Source organism: Scyliorhinus canicula, chromosome 5, assembly GCF_902713615.1.
Source record: "Scyliorhinus canicula chromosome 5, sScyCan1.1, whole genome shotgun sequence".
In the NCBI taxonomy this organism is placed as follows: domain Eukaryota; kingdom Metazoa; phylum Chordata; class Chondrichthyes; order Carcharhiniformes; family Scyliorhinidae; genus Scyliorhinus; species Scyliorhinus canicula.
Genome location: NC_052150.1, coordinates 86,288,083 through 86,307,848, shown reverse-complemented (window position 1 = coordinate 86,307,848; position 19,766 = coordinate 86,288,083). Strand labels below are relative to the sequence as shown.

The 19,766-nt window shown below is 49.8% G+C and overlaps 1 protein-coding gene across 1 annotated transcript in view; it reads left to right on the top strand.

Moving 5' to 3' along the window:
* The window catches only part of LOC119966105 (leucine-rich repeat-containing protein 3B-like), a 152,966-nt gene that overhangs the window by 26,189 nt on the left and 107,011 nt on the right, over positions 1–19,766 (top strand). The window lies entirely within an intron of this gene.

Genomic DNA, 19,766 nt, shown 5'->3' with positions numbered 1-19,766 from the left:
ACAATATTTTGGGAATCTTGCAGCATTTTGGGGCCTTCTCTGGCTATAAGATAAATACGGGAAAAAGTGAATGCTTTGTGGTTGGGTTGTTGAGGCAGAGAGAGGGGGGTTTAGGAGAGTGCTGTTCCGGCTAGTTGGGAGTAATTTTTGGTACTTGGGTGTCCAGATAGCAAGGGACTGGGGGAAACTCCAGGTTTGAATGAAACAAATCTGATGACAAAGGTCAAAGCAGACTTACAAAGATGGGATGGTCTCCCATTATCCCTGGTGGGACGAGTGCAATCGGGTGAAATGAACATCTTGCCGAGATTTTTATTCTTATTCCAGTGCCTTCCGATATGTAGATTTAGATTTATTGTCAAGTGCACAGAGGTACAGTGAGAAGTATTGTTCTGCGTACAGTCCAGGCAGATCTTTCCATACATGAAAAACATAGGACACATGAGAAATACACAATGTAAATACATTGACATAGACATCGGGTGAAGCCTATGGAGTGTAGTGCTGCACAGTGGAGAAGATGAATGGAGAGATCCGTTCAGTCCACAAAAGGGTCATTCAGGACTCCGGTAATAGTGGGGAAGAAGCTGTTTTTGAATTTGTTAGTATGTGTTCTCAGGCTTTTGTATCTCCTAATTGATGGCAGAGGTTGGAAAAGAGAATAACCTGGGTGGGAGGGTCTTTGATTATGCTGCCCGCTTTCCCAAGGCAGCAGGAGGTGTAGATGGAGTCAATGGATGGGAGGCGGGTTCGTTGATGGACTGGGCTGTGTTCATGACTCTCTGTCGTTTCTTCCGATTTTGAGCCGACCGTTGCCATAGCAGGCTGTGATGCAGCCAGATAGGGGGCTGGATTCTCCGTCTTTTGGCACTAAGTCCCCACGCCGTCACGAAAACTGTTTTTTTATGCCTGGAAAATTGCGTCAAAAGGCCACAGATTCCCCGTTTTGCTGGGGGATAGCAGGAAGCTGTCATAAAGCCTGCAGCTCTAGCTGCCAATACAGTCCCCCCCCCGCACTTCCGGGTCAGAGACCCCGCATGCTCATGGCGGCGGCCTGCAGTGGCTGTGCCGTGCTCCAAGGCGGACTTAGCCTGCAGACCTGGACCGGCAAAATAGTGCCCTGCATCTGCCGCTCGCACGCCCAGAACCACCCGCCAACATTGCCCCCAGCCCCGAATGAAGACCCCCCTGCCCGCCGATCGGCCCTCCCCCAACTGTGGCGACCCCGGACTGAGTCCGCAGCCACCAAGCGAGGATCACGGACGGTGAGACCACACGAGTCCCACGCCATCGGGAATTCGGCAGGTCAGCAACGGGCCATCGTGGGGTGGGCCTCAGGCAATGGCCTGAGGCTGTGGATATTCGGCGCGGTGTACTCCACGAGTACGCCGATTTTCGGGGCGTGAAGAATTTGAAAGCCGCTTCCGATTTCGGTGCCAAAACTAATGCAACTTCGGCATCAGGGAGCGGTGAATCCAGCCCAGGATGTTTTCTATGGTGCATCTGTAAAAATTGGTGAGAGTCAATGTGGACATGCTGAATTCCCTTAGTTTCCTGAGGAGCTATAGGGGCTGTTGAGGACAGATTGTTGGTGATGTGCACAGCTAGGAATTTGAAGCTGTCAACCATCTCCACCTCGGCGCCTTTGATGCAGACAGGGGTGTGTATGGTATTTCGCTTTCTGAAGTCAACGACCAGCCCTTTAGGTTTGCTGACTTTGAGGCAGAGATTGTTGTTGTTGCACCACTCCACTAGGTTCCCTGTTTCCAACTGTTCACCCTATCTATACTCCTCATTATTTTATAAACTTCTATTAGGTCGACCTTCAGCCTCCATCTTTCTAGAGAGAACAATCCCAGCTTATTCAATATTTCCTCATAGCTAATACCCTCCATAGTAGGCAACATCTTGGTAAACCTTTTCTGTACTCTCTCCAAAGCCTCCATGTGCTCGGGTAGTGCGCTGTCGAGGATTGGACAGTATTCCAAATGTGGTCTAACCAACATTCTATATAACTGACATAATTTGCAAACTTTTATACTCGATGCTCCGTCCGATGAAGGCAAGCATGCCATATGCTTTCTTTATCACCATTTCCACCTGTGCTGCCACTTTTAAGGATATGTGAACCTGCACGCCCACATCTCTCTGTGTGTCTATGCTCCTGATGGTTCTGCCATTTATTTTATAGCTCCCACCTGAATTGGATCTATCAAAATGCATCACCTCGCATTTCTCCGGGTTCAATTCCATCTGCCATGTCTTCGCCCAATTTTGCAGCCTATCTATATCCTGCTGTCTTTATGAAGCAATTCTGCTGACTGAATGAAGTTTCCGCCATTGATTGATTGATTGATTTATTGTCACATGTACCGAAATACAGTGAAAAACATTTTTTCTGGGGTCAAGGGAACGTACACAGTACGTACATAGTAGACAAAAAGAATAATTGACAAAGTACAAATAGTACATCGACAAATAGTGATTGGTTACAGTGCGGAACAAGGGCCAACCAAAGCAAATACACGAGCAAGAACAGCGTAGGGCGTTATGAATAGTGTTCTTCCAGGGATCAGATCAGTCCGAGGGGGAGTCGATGAAGAGTCTAGTAGCTATGGGGAAGAAGCTATTCCTATGTCTGGATGTGTTTGTCTTCAGACCTCTGTACCTTCTGCCTGATGGAAGGGTCTGGAAGAGGGCATAACCACACCTTTTCCAAATTCCGGTCTTTGGAACAGCTTTCCATGACCTCCCTCTCTGTGGTTTTTCAAATCCCTCTCTTGATCTGCTCAAAACAGGAATCTTTCTCTCTCTCTCTGAGTTCCACCCAGCTTCTCAAACAAAGGTTTTTTCTTGGGGTGTTCAGACTTGAACCCATTATTGTTACCTTAGCTGCTTGATTTTCCACTTGCATTTATACAAAAGAGCAGAGGCTTGCTGTTGATATGCAACTAACCTCCCCTTTATGTTCAAAAAAAGTGAGATTATGTAATGGGCTAATAGCTGGTCAAACAAGAGAGTCCCGAAGGACAATGGATCTCGAGTGACACATCCTGACCGAAAAGGGGCATCCTGTGTATTCCTACTAACAAAGTTAAGTCTGAATGAGACAATCTCAATCAGGACAGGTTTGGGCAGATCCCTCTGACTCTGTGCTAGCAGTTTTATGCTCAGTCCGGTTAACCCCTAAATTGCCTATTACATCTTTGATCCCATTTCTGGACCCAAGTCCCTAATATATCCCTCTCATAACAGATTGCAGACCGTGTCTGACGGCGATGAAATCCGTAACTTCCTTGGAATTCCATGAACTCATTTAACCAAACTGCGGTCTATAGTCTGTAGCGATAATTTCCGGCAAACCCCATTCTGTGAACAACTTGTCTAAAACGTCAATGACCGCAGTGATGGTAAAGATTCCCAGCCATTTGCTATGTATATCAGGAATGACAAAGCACAAAATGTTGATTCCTGGAGGCTGTTGCACTTCCCCAAAAACATCTACTTGGAGCTGTTGCCATGGTTTTGTGGCCATGGGGTCAGTTGTAGATGAGCAGGACGCAGATTAACAGATTTTTCACCAAGGTATAAGCTACATATTTGTGTAAGGAACTCTTCAAAGCAGCAATCTATTGCTGGCCACCGAACTGCTTCACAGGATTGTTGTTTTATATTAACAATAGCCAGGTGTCCTTTATGGGAAAGATGCAATACATCATTGCACTTTGGGAAACTGCTCGAGTTCCATATGTGATGTTGTTGTCATCAAACAGCGCACGTCCATTGTCTCTGTTGTACAGTACCATTCTTCTTTTTGCAAGGCCATTCAGTTTTTAGGCAATGGCTTACTTTCTGCAGTACGAGTCTATTGTTAATTCTGCTTTCAACTCGTCTTGAATAACAAGATTTGCAGTCACATGTGAAATAAGCACGATCACACAGTCTGCACTATTAAACAGTCTTCACTATTAAATAGTCAACCCTGTTTGCTATGCATGTCAGCTATTTGCTTCCCTGCACTTACAAGATACTTGGCCTTGAGATTATACTGATGAAGACAATATGAGCATCCGTAGATGTATAGAGGTCAATACCAGATTCAAACATGGTTAAAAATGTTTAAAAATCAGTGATTCGTGATTGATACAGAGAGTGAATTTGTACCATAGAGATACGTGTGCTAATGTACCAAAGCATAGATGTAGGCCATTGCATCTTGCTATCTAGTAGAGTATTTGCGTTCAGTTTCTGACAACGGCCATGACACATAAGCAATTGATCGTTCGCTTCCTTTGCAAATCAAGCACAAATCAAATCCCATTGCCTGATGCATCTGTTATGACATACGTTTCTGCTTGTGGGTTGAAAAGTGAGTAAGAATGGCGACTTGGGTGCACAAATCTCACGAGAATTGGGAAATGAGATTCTAGCCGGCAAGATCTCGCTTCCCAATTTTCCACGCCCCCTCACTGGTGACGTAGCGAGGTTCATGTCCAGATACACGAGAGCCTCATTTTAATATATTTACATATATTTTAATCTCAGTACCGAGCACTAATGGTGCTGATGGTGCTGGGAAAGATGGGGGAGGTGCTGAGGAGTCCCCTATTTTGATGCTTGTGATTGGGGGGTTGGGGTGGGGGTGAGTCCCCAATGCTGATGGTGGTGCTGGGGGGAGGAGACCCCAATGCCGAGGCTTGTGGTGAAGGGTGGGTTATGAGAGCCCCTTATGATTGTGGGTGGTGGGATGGGGGGGGCCCCCTATGTCCGTGGAGGGGGGAGCTGTGGGAGTTTATTTTCTGTGCTGATTGGGGCCCTCTGTGAACTGATCTATGTGCAGCCAGCCTTTCCGGCTCTATCAGGCCTCATCCTACCACAGTAACGTAAACCCCTGAATTTCTTTATTCAAAGCGGCTCAATATATGGACTAAAACTCGGTTGTGCAGCTTGAGAGCCTTATGCTGGGGTTTCAGTCAGTGCCCGGCACTCAAAAAATATGGGAAAATCCCCCCCCCCCCCCCCCGCCCCCCGCCACCTTTAAACATGACAGATGTAATTTGCTGTGCAATTGCCCATTTCAATTGTGCATATTTGTGCAGAAGTTTCTGAAGAGTTTCCGTGACCTCTGCTTACTTGATAGATTAATTTGTGATAAAAGTTGGTGGTTCCGAGGAACAATAGCAACGCTGTCACATTGGAGAACCCTCGCACCATCTTGGTGGAAGGATTGGACATCCATAGTGAAGAGGCGGCGCTTTGGGCCAGGAAAGTGGGAATCATCGAAATGACAAAGGGCATCAGAAGAATCACAAAAATGGGAAGGGACTGGACAAGGATAGAAAAAAGAATCAAGATAGGAAGGAATAAGTTCAATGGGGCAGGAACAGACTGAAACGATGTTTGTGGATTCTGGGAAAGAGTTGAAGCGGGCTGTTAAGGGTTCAGAATTTATGTGGTTGGAGGCTTAGGAGGCAGTCCAAATTAAATGTGCCATGTTGGATTTGATGAGGTTACGCCACCACGCACCCTTAGACTCAGAGTTGCGGACACAGCTTACCCAACCAGCTCAAATGCAAGAGATACAGACGAAAGGCCCTCATTTGGTTCATCACCACTTTAGATACCTCTACAACTCAAAATTGTGGAAGTGCTTGTGATTTACACACATCATGACCAGCTAAAGGGGAAAAATTCTCCTTGAATGAAGGCCCAAACGATTTCCATCCACCACCATCCTCCTTCACCTGATTGAACTTGTTCTCTGAATGAAAAATTACTCCTTTAATTTGTCTCGATTCCTCCAAATGCAAATGTACATTTATGGGTCCTAGTTATGCCCGATCTTTTGTGGCATAAGTGGAACATTCTTTTTTCCGGTCCTCCTTAGGCTCCCCGCTGATGTGTTAGGCAGGTTGGGTTGTCGTGGACTGCACTTGATGCAGTTTAGCGAGAGACAGACCTCTAACACTGGGTAAGATGCAACACGATTTTATTTAACGTCTTAATTAATATACATGTTCAACTGTGGGTTGACACTATACTGACTTGACTCGAGACCTAGGCTGGGATTCTCCCCTACCTGGCGGGGCGTGATGGAGTGGCATGAACCACTCCGGCGTCGGGCCGCCCCAAAGGTGCGGATGTCTCCGCATCTTTAGGGGCCAGTCCCTCACCTTGAGGGACTAGGCCCGCGCCAGAGTGGTTGGCGCTCCGCCAGCTGGTGTGGACGGCCTTTGGCGCCACGCCACTTGAGGCCGAAGGGACTTCGCCGGCCGGCGTAAGTCCGCGCATGCGCCGGAGCGTCAGCGGCTGCTGACGTCATTCCCGCGCTTGCGCAGGGGAGGGGGTCACTTCCGCCTCTGCCATGGTGAAGACCATGGTGAAGGCGGAAGGAAAAGAGTGCCCCCACGGCACAGGCCTGCCCGCCGATCGGTGGGCCCCGATCGTGGGCAAGGCCACCGTGAGGGCACCCCCCGGATCACCCCGTGCCCCCCCCCCCAGGACCCCGGAGCCCACCCGCGCCGCCTGCTCCCGCCGGTAAGGTAGGTGGTTTGATCCACGTTGGCGGGAGAGGGTTGACAGCGGTGGGACTTCGGCCCATCGTGGGCCGGAGAATCACCGGGGGGGGCGGGGGGGGCACCAATCGGCATGGCGTGATTCCCGCCCCCACCAAATCTCTGGTGGTGGAGAATCCGGGACACAGCGGGGGCGGGATTGACGTCGGCCCCCAGCGATTCTCCGACCCAGCGGGGGGTCGCAGAATCCCGCCCCTAGTACTAGCCTGACCAGACTTACTAGCTACCACATTGTGTTTGCACTGGCTAGTTCACGGACTCTGACTGTCTCAGTGGCTGGATCCAGAGAGAGCGGGAAACCTAGTGCCCTCTGGCTTTATAGTGGTCGTGTCCTGTCTGGTGATTGGCTGCTCTGTTCCGTGTGCTTACTGGTCATCCTGTGTGTCAATCACTGCCTGTCTGCACTCCATTATATACATAGATGTATATTATGACACCTACCACAACTCTTTTTCTGGTACATTGGTGACTGCTCTCATTGTTGCCTCTTCCTGCTCTTGTCCAAAACTGAAAAAAATAATCAATTTTGCTTTGATTTCACGCCTTTCTCACACCTTCACATTCTGTCCCTTCTTTGGCTTTTCTGTCTCAATTTCTGATTACTAACATTCATTAAAAGACCACTGAATCTCACAGCTACTTCAATTGCACTTCTTCACACCTTGCTTTTTGTAACGACTCCGTCCCCTTCTCCCATTTCCACGACAGCACTTCAACATGTCTTCCTTTTTCCTCAACTGAGGATTCTCCCCCGCTGTGGTTGGCAGGGCCCTCAACTATGCCCAACCCATTTTCCGCATTTCAACTCACTCCTTCCCATCCTGCCCAGAACAATGATAAATTTCCCCTTGTCCTCTTGTCCTCAGTTTCCATGCACCCCCCCCCCGCACCCCCTCCACCGCAGCCTCCACATGCAAAGAATTATCCCCCCCCCCCCCCAAACAACACATCTTTCCCTCTCCTCACTGCCAGCATTGCAAATGGATCAATTCCTCCATGACATCCTGTTCCATTCCTCTATCACCTGCAACACCATACCCGCCCCTTCCTTCGGCATCTTCCAAGCATGATTGCAAGTGGTGTACCATGTGTTCCTTTACCTTCTCCCTCCTTATTCACCAGATTCCCAAAATTACTTCATGGGTGTCGGAGTGATTCACTCACACTTCTTGCAACTTAGTCTATTATATTCGTTGCTCATAATGCAATCTCTTCTGTACTGAGGCGACCAAACACAGGCTGGGTGACTGCTTTACGAAACATGTCTGTAAGGATGACCCCGATCCTCTGGTCGCTTGGCATTTCAATTCACCATCTTGCTCTCATGTTCACATTTCTGTCCTTGACCTGCTACAATATTCCACTGAAGCCCAACACAAACTGGTGGAACAGCAGCTCATCTTCCGATGAGGCATTTTACAGCATTCTGGACTCAATGTTGAGCTCAACAACTTCAGACCATAAAATCTGTCCCCCATTTTGATTTCCCCCCACCATGTGCCAGCCTGTATTTTATTTTCATGGTAGCATCATGTGGACTGAGGCAGGCAGGGGTGAAGGTGTAACATTATGGAGCTGAAAGGTGGACCTGGATTTTATGTGCCCCCCTGGGCATGTTTTGAACGGGGCTGGTGGGGTGCGAGTGGGGGATGGGCGGACAAACAAAAAGTGGGTAGTGCCCACCCTTCCTATGCACCTCACTTTCACCGCAAATAAGATGGTAGATGGGCAGGTATGAAGTAGGCAGCCCACCTGCCATATGTAAATAACTGATTAAAGGTCTACCCAAATATAGCTAATATGCTATCCAAGGGATAATATGCTTGATGTGGGCAGGCAGGTGGGGAAGGGCAGATGTTTTTAAAATGTTTTTACAATGGCGAGCAAGGAGGGTACTATAATTGGGGAGTGCCGTTTGCACATTGGGCAGCCCCCTAAGATTGTGACTCTTCCCCTTCCTTCCTATCCACCTGCTCTCCAAAACTCACCTCCATCACCCCAACCTTTTCACTAAGCTGGCCAAACCTTTGCTGCCCAATACCCTGGACTTACCACACTCTGGGATCCATTGGGCCTTCTTCTTGGGTCTACTTGCTATCCCAGCAATGCCCTCTACTGAGCTCTTACTCTCGTCAGACTGCTAGACCTGCCGGCTAATTGAATTGACTGGCAGCTCCCGAGGGTGGACTTTCTCCCCAGACTGAAGTCCCACTGTGAGCCAATGTAGCCCATCTGCAGCGTGTTTTGGCTGGAGGTGGGCTTGAAAGAAGCCAGCTGGTGGGGGAGGAGGGAGGTTGGTAGGACGAGACATCCTCCCTCCTGCGAAATACTGTCCGAAGTGTCTGTAAGTTAGAGACTTGGAAAGCCAGCTCAGGGTTGAATAAGACACAAGAATTGGAAACAATCTAGTTCAAACTGACAGAGCAGATTCAATAATCCAAAACCATTTTGAGTAAAGACAGTGCACATAAAGAGAACGCATTCATTACATCCATTTAGACCGGATTCAAGCTACTTTCTCTGATGTGAAATGACAGTGTGCTAATCTTCAACATTAGTCAGTCCACGTTCAATTCAAACTCACTTAGACATAGACATAGAACAGTACAGCACAGAACAGGCCTTTCGGCCCTCGATGTTGTGCCGAGCAATGATCACCCTACTCAAACCCACGTATCCACCCTATACCCATAACCCAACAACCCCCCCCCCCTAACCTTACTTTTTTTAGGACACTACGGGCAATTTAGCATGGCCAATCCACCTAACCCGCACATCTTTGGACTGTGGGAGGAAACCGGAGCACCCGGAGGAAACCCACGCACACACGGGGAGGACGTTCAGACTCCGCACAGACAGTGACCCAGCCGGGAATCGAACCTGGGACCCTGGAGCTGTGAAGCATTTATGCTAACCACCATGCTACCGTGCTGCCCTAAACTTGTCGACTGTATGAATGTTGATCTTTATTGTCTGTAAAGCAGAACCTGCCAGCTGCATTACACATTTAGGTGTGCCTAGCATAAAGAAATGGTTAGGCTTTCTGAACACAAACTTCTTTTTGAATTGGTAATTTACTGTAGCAATACAATGCGGGTATGAATAGTCTATGACAAGGTGATTTTATTTTTTGTACACTATGCTTCTGAAGTATTCATGTGCCATTCATTTTGAAAAATATATGATTAAAATATTAAATCATTAAGGGTACTCCAAAATATGAATCAAATGTATTTTACCAATTTATAATCATTTCCAACTGGCTCAAAATAATGGAATTTTCTGAAAAGGGTATGGTATAAGTTTCCAGCATTTTTTAAATTGGCAGACATCAAACTAGTGGCAGGGATTAAATTCAGGCACATGGAGTCGTAGGGTGAGATTCTCCAGAAAGAAAGATTTCCAAGTGTAGTAGCAAACGGGAACTGCCGCAAGCTTCCGGCGCTCAGCCGGCAACGCAATACAACGCTAATTGGTCCACTTAACATTAATGAGGCCCCATGGGCTTCATACCGCAAATGAAGGCTCGCCAGCCGATTCGCTGGGACCACACTCCTCAGCACCCCACTAAAAGGTCAAGCAGCACTTAAGCTGCACTTGGGTAAGCCAGCTCACAGCCATGGCGCCGGGACGCCCGGGCTCAAGGTTTGGAGATGAGGACCTGGAAAGGTTCCCGGATGCGGTTGAGGCCAGGAGGGATGTCCTGTTCCCCCGAGGGTCACGGAGGGTGAGCCACAGGACAGCCAGTGCCGCTTGGGGAGAAGTGCCAGTGGCCGTCAGCACGGGCAGCGTGACGAGAACTGCAGCGTGACGAGAACTGGCCTCTAGTGCGGCAAGAAGGTCAACAACCTACCACTGGGCAGCACGGGTAAGTTGATACCACCGACCCCCCCCCCCCCAAGACGGTTGCGCCCCCAATCGAGCAGACCCCCATCCCTCCATGTGCTCCCCCAACCCCCCCCCCTTAACACCACCCCCTCCCTCCAACCCCTCCAACCCTTCCTTCACCACCTCACCACCAACCACTCCCTTCACCACCATCCCCCAACCATTGTGAACCGCATATGCGCCCTCACTGTGTCTCTACAGGAGAAGCTCTCCCACAATCACCGGGAGAGGGCCCAGACTGGCAGGAGGGGTGCTGGACATTAGAGTCTTTACCACCTTCAAAGAACGGGCCCTGGAGGTGACGGGGGTGACCTAGGGCAGAGCGGTCACCAACACGGAAGTTGGCGGACGCAGCAGAGGTGAGGATCCACTGGGCCCCACCCGTAGGACCTGTCAAACGTAACTTGTTAATGCCATACAGACTGATCCACCGCTCCCACTGACCACATATCCATTCTCCCGCAGGTCCGCCAGCCGGCAGCGCGGCCCATCTGGCATGGCCCTCTCCCGTGCCTCCCATGAGACCACCTCAGAGGAGAATTCTGAGAAAGCCACAATCGACGCGCCACAGCTTTCATCCCCACCCTCCACCAGCGCAGAGACATTCATCTCGGTGGGCAATGTTAGTGGTCAGGCTTCTGGGGCACATTCTGGTGAGCACCACATTGTTGCAGATGCACATCAGGTGGAGGCAGGAACCCCCAGATGAGGCAGCAGTTGGAGGTCTGCTGGATCCCAGGATCCAGCTGGATCCCAGCCAGATGCTGAGCCACTGGACGAGGCTATCCCGGTGCTCATGGAGACATTAGGGAGTGGCCGGGACATTCAAAGGGAGATGCCATTGACACTCCAGAAGGTCCATAACCGATTGGGGGAGTCAAAGAGGATATGGCTGCAGGAAATGTCACCGGCAATGCGTGGCAGCGAGGCCAACACTGCTAGACCACCAACTGCAGTGGACAGCCTGGTGCACAATGTCAGCAGCATTAATGGAGGCGTCAAAGACATGGCGCAGTCGATGACGGCCAGGGATGATGGCTTCAGCAGAATGTCCAACTCACTGGGGGATGTGACCCAGTACCACACTGGCATTGATGAGGCGCTGTGGAGCTTGCCCCAGTTGCAGGTGGGCATTGCTGAGGCATAAGAACTAGGAGCAGGAGTAGGCCTTTTGGCCCTTCAAGCCTGCTCCGCCACTCACTGAGATCATGGCTGATCTTTTGTGGGCTCAGCTCCACTTTCCCACCAGAACACCAGAATCCTTTATTCCTTCATTCTTCAAAAACCTATCGATCTTTATCTTGAAAACATTCAATGAATTCCTTTGGGTAAAGAAATTCGTCCTGAGCTCAGTCCTAAATCTACTTCCCCTTACTTTGAGGCGATGCCCCCTAGTTCTGCTTTCACCCGCCAGTGGAAACAACCTGCCCGCATCTATCCTATCTATTCCCTTCATAATTTTATATGTTTCTATAAGATCCCGCCTCATCCTTCTTAATTCCAATGAGTACAGTCCCAGTCTACTCAACCTCTCCTCGTAATCCAACCCCCTCAACTCTGGGATTAACCTAGTGAATCTCCTCTGCACACCCTCCAGTGCCAGTACATCCTTTCTCAGGTAAGGAGAACAAAACTGAACACAATACTCCAGGTGTGGCCTCACTAACACCTTATACAGTTGCAGCGTAACCTCCCTAGTCTTAAACTCCATCCCTCTAACAATGAAGGACAAAACTCCATTTGCCTTCTTAACCACCTGTTGCACCTATAAACCAACCTTCTGTGACTCATGCACTAGCACACCCAGGTCCCTCTGCACAGCAGCATTTGTGAATATTTTATCATTTAAATAATAATCCCTTTTGTTGTTATTCCTACCAAAATGGATAACCTCACATTTGTCAACATTGTATTCCATCTGCCAGACCCTAGCCCATTCACTTAACCTATCCAAATCCCTCTGCAGACCTATCCTCTGTACTTTTTGCTTTACCACTCATCTTAGTGTCGTCTGTAAACTTGGACACATTGCACTTGATCCCCAACTCCAAATCATCTATGTAAATTGTGAACAATTGTGGGCCCAACAATGATCCCTGGGGGCCAACCAGAGAAACACCCATTAATCCCTACTCTTTGCTTTCTATTAATTAACCAATCCTCTATCCATGCTACTACTTTACCCTTAATGCCATGCATCCTTATCTTATGCAGTAATCTTTTGTACGGCACCTTGTCTAAAGCTTTCTGGAAATCCAGATATACCACATCCACGGGCTCCCCGTTATCTACCGCACTGGTAATGTCCTCAAAAAATTCCACTAAATTAGTTAGGCACGACCTGCCCTTTATCAACCCATGCTGCGTCTGCCCAATGGGACAATTTCTATCCAGATGCCTCGCTATTTCTTCCTTGATGATAGATTCCAGCATCTTGCCTGCTGCCAAAGTTAAGCACCCTTCCTCTCCCCCAACACCGCCCCTCCTTCCTTTGCGGCCCACCCCACCCCCTGCCGAGTGTGCCCCCAGCCCCTGCCAAGCACTGGGGCCGCAAACCCAGTGCCCCCGGGCTTTTTGTCTGTGAGCAAAGATGGCTACTCACCTCCTCAGCTCCCTGCAGAAGCCCTTCCTCCAGCGACCAAGTGCTGAGGAGGCCACTGAATCACAGGAGGCCAGTGGGGTGGCTCCCGTTAATTGTATGGAGGTAGGGCTTAAGTGTGATTATTGGCTTCTTGCCACACCATGTCGAGATCTGGATTGGTGATTTGGCTTCACAAACCATTTGGCGGCCAGTGTGGTTCTCGTTTTTGGTTTCTCCCGCTATTCACCGGCCTCGTCGCAATCTCGCTCGAGCACAACACGGCCAGAAAATCGCACCCGTAATGTTTTGGAAGGAACTTCTTCACCCAAAGAGAGGTAAGAATGTGGAACTTTCAACCACAGAGAGTGTTTGAAGTGAATAGTATCACTGCATTGAAGGGGAAACAAGGTAAGCAAATAAGGTAGAAGGGAATAGATAGTTAATGATTACAATGATAGTTTGGATGAGAAAAGATGGGTGTTTACTCAAGTGGAACACAGAAACTCGAATGATCTGTTTGAGCCAAATAGCCTTTCTGTGCCATATATCCTGTGTAATCCTATAAAACCAATGTTCAGAGCAGCGCTGAATATCATGGAGATGTTAATGATATAGGGTGGATCCTAATTATAACAGATGTAATGTAATTTTTAAAAAATTCATTTTTATGATTTCCGGTGGCAGCCATGGAGGAGTAGGTCGCACATTTGATAGCTCCCGTCTGTGACAGACTTTTGGACCTTTTCCCCTGTTTTTTTCTGGATTTTATGGGATAAATCGGTGAAGAGTGAGACAGCGAGGAGAAATCCCCCTCCGGTGTATGGAGAATTGGACCTGAAGTGGCCGTGTGAGAAGACAAAGTCCTATAAGGAAGACATGAGCAGAGCTGGTAACGTGGGAAAGCATGGCGGAGAGCAAGGGCCGTGGGGAGACGGCACAGTGGTCGGTGGAGCAGCTGATGAAGTTTTTCGAAGATTTCTTAGCCAAGCTGAAGGACACGCTGAACCCGATTAAGGCTTCAATTGATCAAGTTGTGCAGAATCAAGAGACCCATGGGAGAGCGATCCAGGAGGTGGAGAAAAAGGTGTCCGAGCACGAGGAGTACCTAACCGTGCTGGAGACCAAGGTGGAGATGTGGAGATTTAGGGCCTCACGGTAGCATGGTGGTTAGCATCAATGCTTCACAGCTCCAGGGTCCCAGGTTCGATTCCCGGCTGGGTCACTGTCTGTGTGGAGTCTGCACGTCCTCCCCGTGTGTGCGTGGGTTTCCTCCGGGTGCTCCGGTTTCCTCCCACAGTCCAAAGATGTGTGGGTTAGGTGGATTGGCCACGCTAAATTGCCCGTAGTGTAAGGTTAATGGGGGGATTGTTAGGTATACGGGTTACGTGGGTTTAAGTAGGGTGATCATTGCTCGGCACAACATCGAGGGCCGAAGGGCCTGTTCTGTGCTGTAGTGTTCTATGATGAACGACCGCCAGTAAAGAATGCAGGAGAAGCTAGAGGACCTGGAGAACAGTCCAGGAGGCAGAATCTTAGAATTGTTGGCCTCCCTGAAGGCAGTGAGGGATCGGATGCGAGGGCTTATGTGACGGACATGCTGGAGAAGTTTATGGGGGCTGAGGCGTTCCCTTGGCCCCTGGAAGTGGATAGAGTGCACAGTGCCCTCGCGAAGAAGCCCTGAGCGAACAAGCCGCCGAGGGCCACGGTGGTACACTTTCACCGTTTCCTGGACAAGGAACACGTTCTGCGGTGGGCCAAGAAGGAACATAGAGGCAAATGGGAGAACTGTGAGCTGCACATTTATCAGGGCCGAGGCACGGATCTGGCCAAGAGGCGAGCTGGGTTTAATTGGGCAAAACGGCCGTCTTTAATAAAGGGGTGAAGTTTGGGATGCTGTACCCAGCCCGTCTGTGGGTCACGCAGTCACACATGAGGAACGGGACTTCTACTATGAAAGACCAGATGAAGTATGGACTTTTATTAAAGTAAAGAGGCTGGAGGCGAATCAAAAGACACTGAAGCCTTGGAGAGTACTATGGCGGCGATTTGTTGTGCTGGGTTGTATAAATATAAGTAGTGCTCTGTATAATAAGGGGCTGTTTGGATGGCTAAAGGTAACTTTGTCTTGCAGGGAGCTGGTTGGGGGGGGGTGGGCTTTGGGGTTGGTTCTGCTTTTTGGGTGATTACTTTTCTAAAGTGGCTGTTTCTTCACTGTTTTTTCTGATGTTTGTTTACTGGAGAATGTGGTGCTTTTAATATGTTTGTCCATGTGGGGGGGAGGGGAGACTGCTTGGTGCCAGGGACAGGCGCTATCATGTCAGCATGGGTCAGCTGACTCTCGGAAGCGCAGTGGGGGATGAGCAGGTGTTAAGCTGGAGCTGCTTGACGGGGGGGGGGGGGGGGGGTTGGATTTCTAGTGTTGTTGCTAGGGGTGAGGGAGAGTGGGGGGAGCTGCTTTGCTGACGGGGAGGAACTGTTACTAGGGGACAAATGGGAGGTTGGAATGGCGACTCCCCAAGGGGAGGGCCTGAGGAGACGGAGGGTGCAAACTAGAGGCTGGCCTAAAAAGGTTGATGGCTAGTCAGCAGGGGTGGGGGGGGGGGGAGGGGTGGTTGGAAGCCCCCCGACCAGGCTGATTACATGGAACATCAGAGGGCTGAAATGGGCCGGTCAAGAGGGCTTGCGTTTTTGCGCATTTGAGGGGGCTGAAGGCGGACGTGACAATGCTACAAGAGACGCACCTAAAGATTACAGACCAAACGAGATTGAGAAAGGGGTGGGTCAGCCAAGTTTTCCACTCAGGGCTGGAATCAAAGACCAAGGGGGTAGCGATCTTGATCAACAAATGAGTGGCATTCGAGGCAGGGAGAATTGTGTCAGACAAGGGGGGTAGGTACATAATGGTGAGTGGGAAGCTGGAGGGGATGCGGGTGGTACTCGTGAACATATATGCTCCGAATTGGGACGATGTGGAACTTATAAGGCGGGTTTTAGGTAAGATCCCAGACTTAGAGTCACATAACCTGATCATGGGAGGAGACTTTAACACAGTCATTGATCCGTAATTGGACCGGTCAAAATCCAGGATAGGGAGGTGGCCGCCTGCAGCAAAGGAATTGAAGGGTTTTATGGAACAGATGGGGGGGAGTAGACCCATGGAGATTTGGACGGCCAAGGGCGAAGAAGTTTTCCTTTTTCTCACATGTCCTCAAGGTATACTCTCGCATCGACGTTTTTGTTCTGAGCAGGGCGCTAATACCGAAGGTGGTGGACACTGAGTACTCGGCAATCACAGTATCGAATCATGCCCCACATTGTGTGGATCTACAGGTTAGTGTGGAGAGAGGGCAACGCCCGCTGTGGAGACTGGATGTGGGGTTGCTAGCGGACAAAGCGATCTGTGGGCGGGTGAACAAGTCCATCCCCAACTACCTGGAAACAAATGATACGGGGGAGTTCTCAGGAGCGACGGTCTGGGAAGCTTTGAAAACAGTGGTCAGAGGGGAATTAATCTCGATACGGGCCCACAGAGAAAAGGTGGAATGGGCTGAGAGGGATAGATTAGTGGAGGAGATACTCCAGGTGGACAGGAGATACTCGGAGGCCCCGGACGCGGGGCTACTGAAGGAGCGGCGGAGGTTACAGGTGGAGTTTGGGCTGTTGACCACAGGGAAAGCAGTGGAACAGTTGAGGAAGGCAAGGGAGGCAATTTATGAGTACAGGGAAAAGGCAAGCAGAATGTTAGCGGACCAGCTCAGGAAAAGAGAGGCGGCCAGGGAGATAGGTAAAGTAAAGAGTAGGGGCGGGAATACTGTCCTGGATACAGCGGGGGTGAACGAGGTGTTTAAGGACTTCTATAGTAAATTATACGAGTCGGAACCCCGTTTGGGGTGGAGGGGATAAGGCAGTTTTTGGATCAGTTGAGGTTCCCGAGGGTAGATGAGGATCTGGTGGAAGGGCTGGGAGCCCCAATTGAGATTGAGGAAAGAATCAAGGGGCTGGAGGGCATGCAGTCGGGCAAGGCCCCGGGGCCTGACGGCTATCCAATTGGAATTCTATGAGAACTTTTCAGAGATATTGAGCCCACTGCTGGTGAGGACATTTAATGAAGCAAGAGAGAAGGGAGTCCTCCCCCCAACAATGTCGCAGACCTAGATTTCATTGATCCTGAAACGGGAGAAGGATCCGAAGCAATGCGGGTCATACAGGCCGATTTCTCTACTAAATGTGGACACCATACTGCTGGCTAAGATATTGGCCACAAAGATAGAGGATTGTGTCCCAGGGGTGATAGGGGAAGACCAGATGGGATTTGTAAAGGGCAAGCAACTCAAGGCCAATGTTCAAAGGCTTCTAAATGTTATTATGATGCCCTCAGAAGGAGAGGAGGCGGAGGTGGTGGTAGCGATGAATGCAGAGAAGGCTTTTGATTGGGTGGAGTGGAATTACCTGTGGGAGGCGCTGGCAAGGTTCGGGTTTGGTGGGGGCTTTATTGACTGGGTGAGGTTGCTCTATCAGGCGCCAGTAGCGAGTGTGCGTACGAACCGGCTGAGACCACGGTATTTTAAACTACACCGAGGGAGGAGGCAAGGGTGCCCCCTCTCCCCGTTACTGTTTTCTCTCAAAAAGAGCCATTGGCCATGGCGTTAAGAGCCTCTAGGAGCTGGAAAGGGCTGGTTCAGGAGGGGTGGAGCACCGGGTCTCGCTTTACGCAGATGACCTGCTCTTGTATCTTTCAGACCCGTTGGAGGAGATGGGGGATGTAATGTGAATCCTGGGGTAATTTGGCAATTTTTTGGATATAAATTGAACATGGGGAAAAGCGAGATGTTCGCGATCCAGGCAACAGGACAGGAGAAGGGACTGGGAGAGCAGCCGCTTAGAATGATAGGGAAGAGCTTTCGATATCTAGGAATCCAGGTGGCCCGGGAATGGGAATGCACAAGTTAACCTATCCCGGTTGGTAGAACAAATGGAAGGGGATTTTAAGAGATGGGACATGCTCCCGCTATCACTGGCGGGGAGGGTACAGACTGTGAAAATGACAGTCCTCCCCAGATTTCTGTTTGTCTTTCAGTGCCTCCCCATCTTCATCCCAAAAGCCTTTTGCAAGCGGGTGAAGAAGGTTATTTTGGGCTTTGTGTGGGCGGGTAAAACTCCGCGAGTGAAGAAAGTGTTGCTGGAGCGCAGTCGGGGGGAGGGTGGGTTGGCGCTGCTGAACTTCTGCAGTTACTACTGGGCGGCTAATATAGCCATGATTAGGAAGTGGGTAGTGGGGAGGGGTCGGCATGGGAGTGGATGGAGGTGGCGGTATGCAAAGAGACGAGTTTGGGAGCACTGATAACGGCACCTCTTCCGTTCTCGCCGACCTGATACTCCACAAGTCCGGTGGTGGTGGTGGCTCTGAGAATCTGGGGGCAATGGAGGAGATATAAGAGAGTTGGTTTGGACCCCGATTTATAATAATCATCAGTTTGTACCAGGTAGGCTAGATGGTGGGTTTTGGAGTTGGCAAAGGGCAGGAATTAGAAGGATGGGGGATCTATTTATAGATGGGAGCTTTCCCAGCTTGAAAACCTTGGAGGAAAATTTGAATTGGCAGCAGGGAATGGGTTTAGGTATTTGCAGGTGCAAGACTTCCTAAGAAAACAGGTACCGGCCTTTCCACTGCTGCTGCCACGGGGGATACAGGATAGAGTAGTCTCCAGTACCTGGGTGGGAGAGGGGAAGGTATCAGATATTTCCCAGGAGCTTTCTGAGGCGGAGGAAACTCCGGTGGGGGAGCTTAAGGGCAAGTGGGAGGATGAGCTAGGAGGAGAGATAGAGGCGGGTCTATGGGCGGATGCCCTAAGCAGGGTTAATACCTCCTCGTCATGTGCCAGGCTTAGCCTGATACAATTTAAGGTAGTCCACTGGGCACACATGACGGCGGCTAGGATGAGCAGGTTTTTCGGGGTAGAAGACAGGTGTGTGAGGTGCGCGGGAAGCCCAGCAAATCATGTCCACATGTTTTGGGCATGCCCGAAGCTTAGAGGGTTTTGGCAGGGTTTTGCTCAGGCAATGTCCACAGTGCTAAAATGATGGGTGGTGCTGAGTCCAGCGGTAGCGATCTTTGGAGTGTCGGAAGAGCCGGGAGTTCAGGGGGCGAAAGAGGCTGACTTTTTGGCCTTTGCCTCCCTGGTAGCCCGGAGACGGATCTTGTTAATGTGGAGGGACTCAAAACGCCCGAGTGTAGAGACCTGGGCTAGTGACATGGCTGGGTTTCTCAGTCTCGAGAAATATAAAGTTTGCCTTCAGAGAGTCAATGGTCGGGTTCACCCGGAGGTGGCAGCCATTTGTCGACTTTCTCGTGGAAAATTAAAATGTCAGCAAATGCAGTATTCCAAGTGGTTGGGGGGGGGGGGGGGGGGGGGGGGAGGCATGGAGGGCCGGATTGCTGTTTTATGGTTGGGGTGTATGAAAATTGGGGGAGGGGGGGGGGAATGTTTATAAGACCATGTTGAAGTCATTGTCAATGTTATTTTTACAGAAAAATTTAAATAGCTCAATAAAAATATATATTTTTTGTTATTAATTTTTATGAGGTTTGTGGAAGGGGGAGCAATCAAGTGGGCTGCTTTGACCTGGATAGGTTCAAGCTACTTGACTGGTGTTGGAGCTGCACTCATCCAGGCAGGTAGAGAGTATTCCATTATACACCTAACTTGTGCCTTGTAGATGGT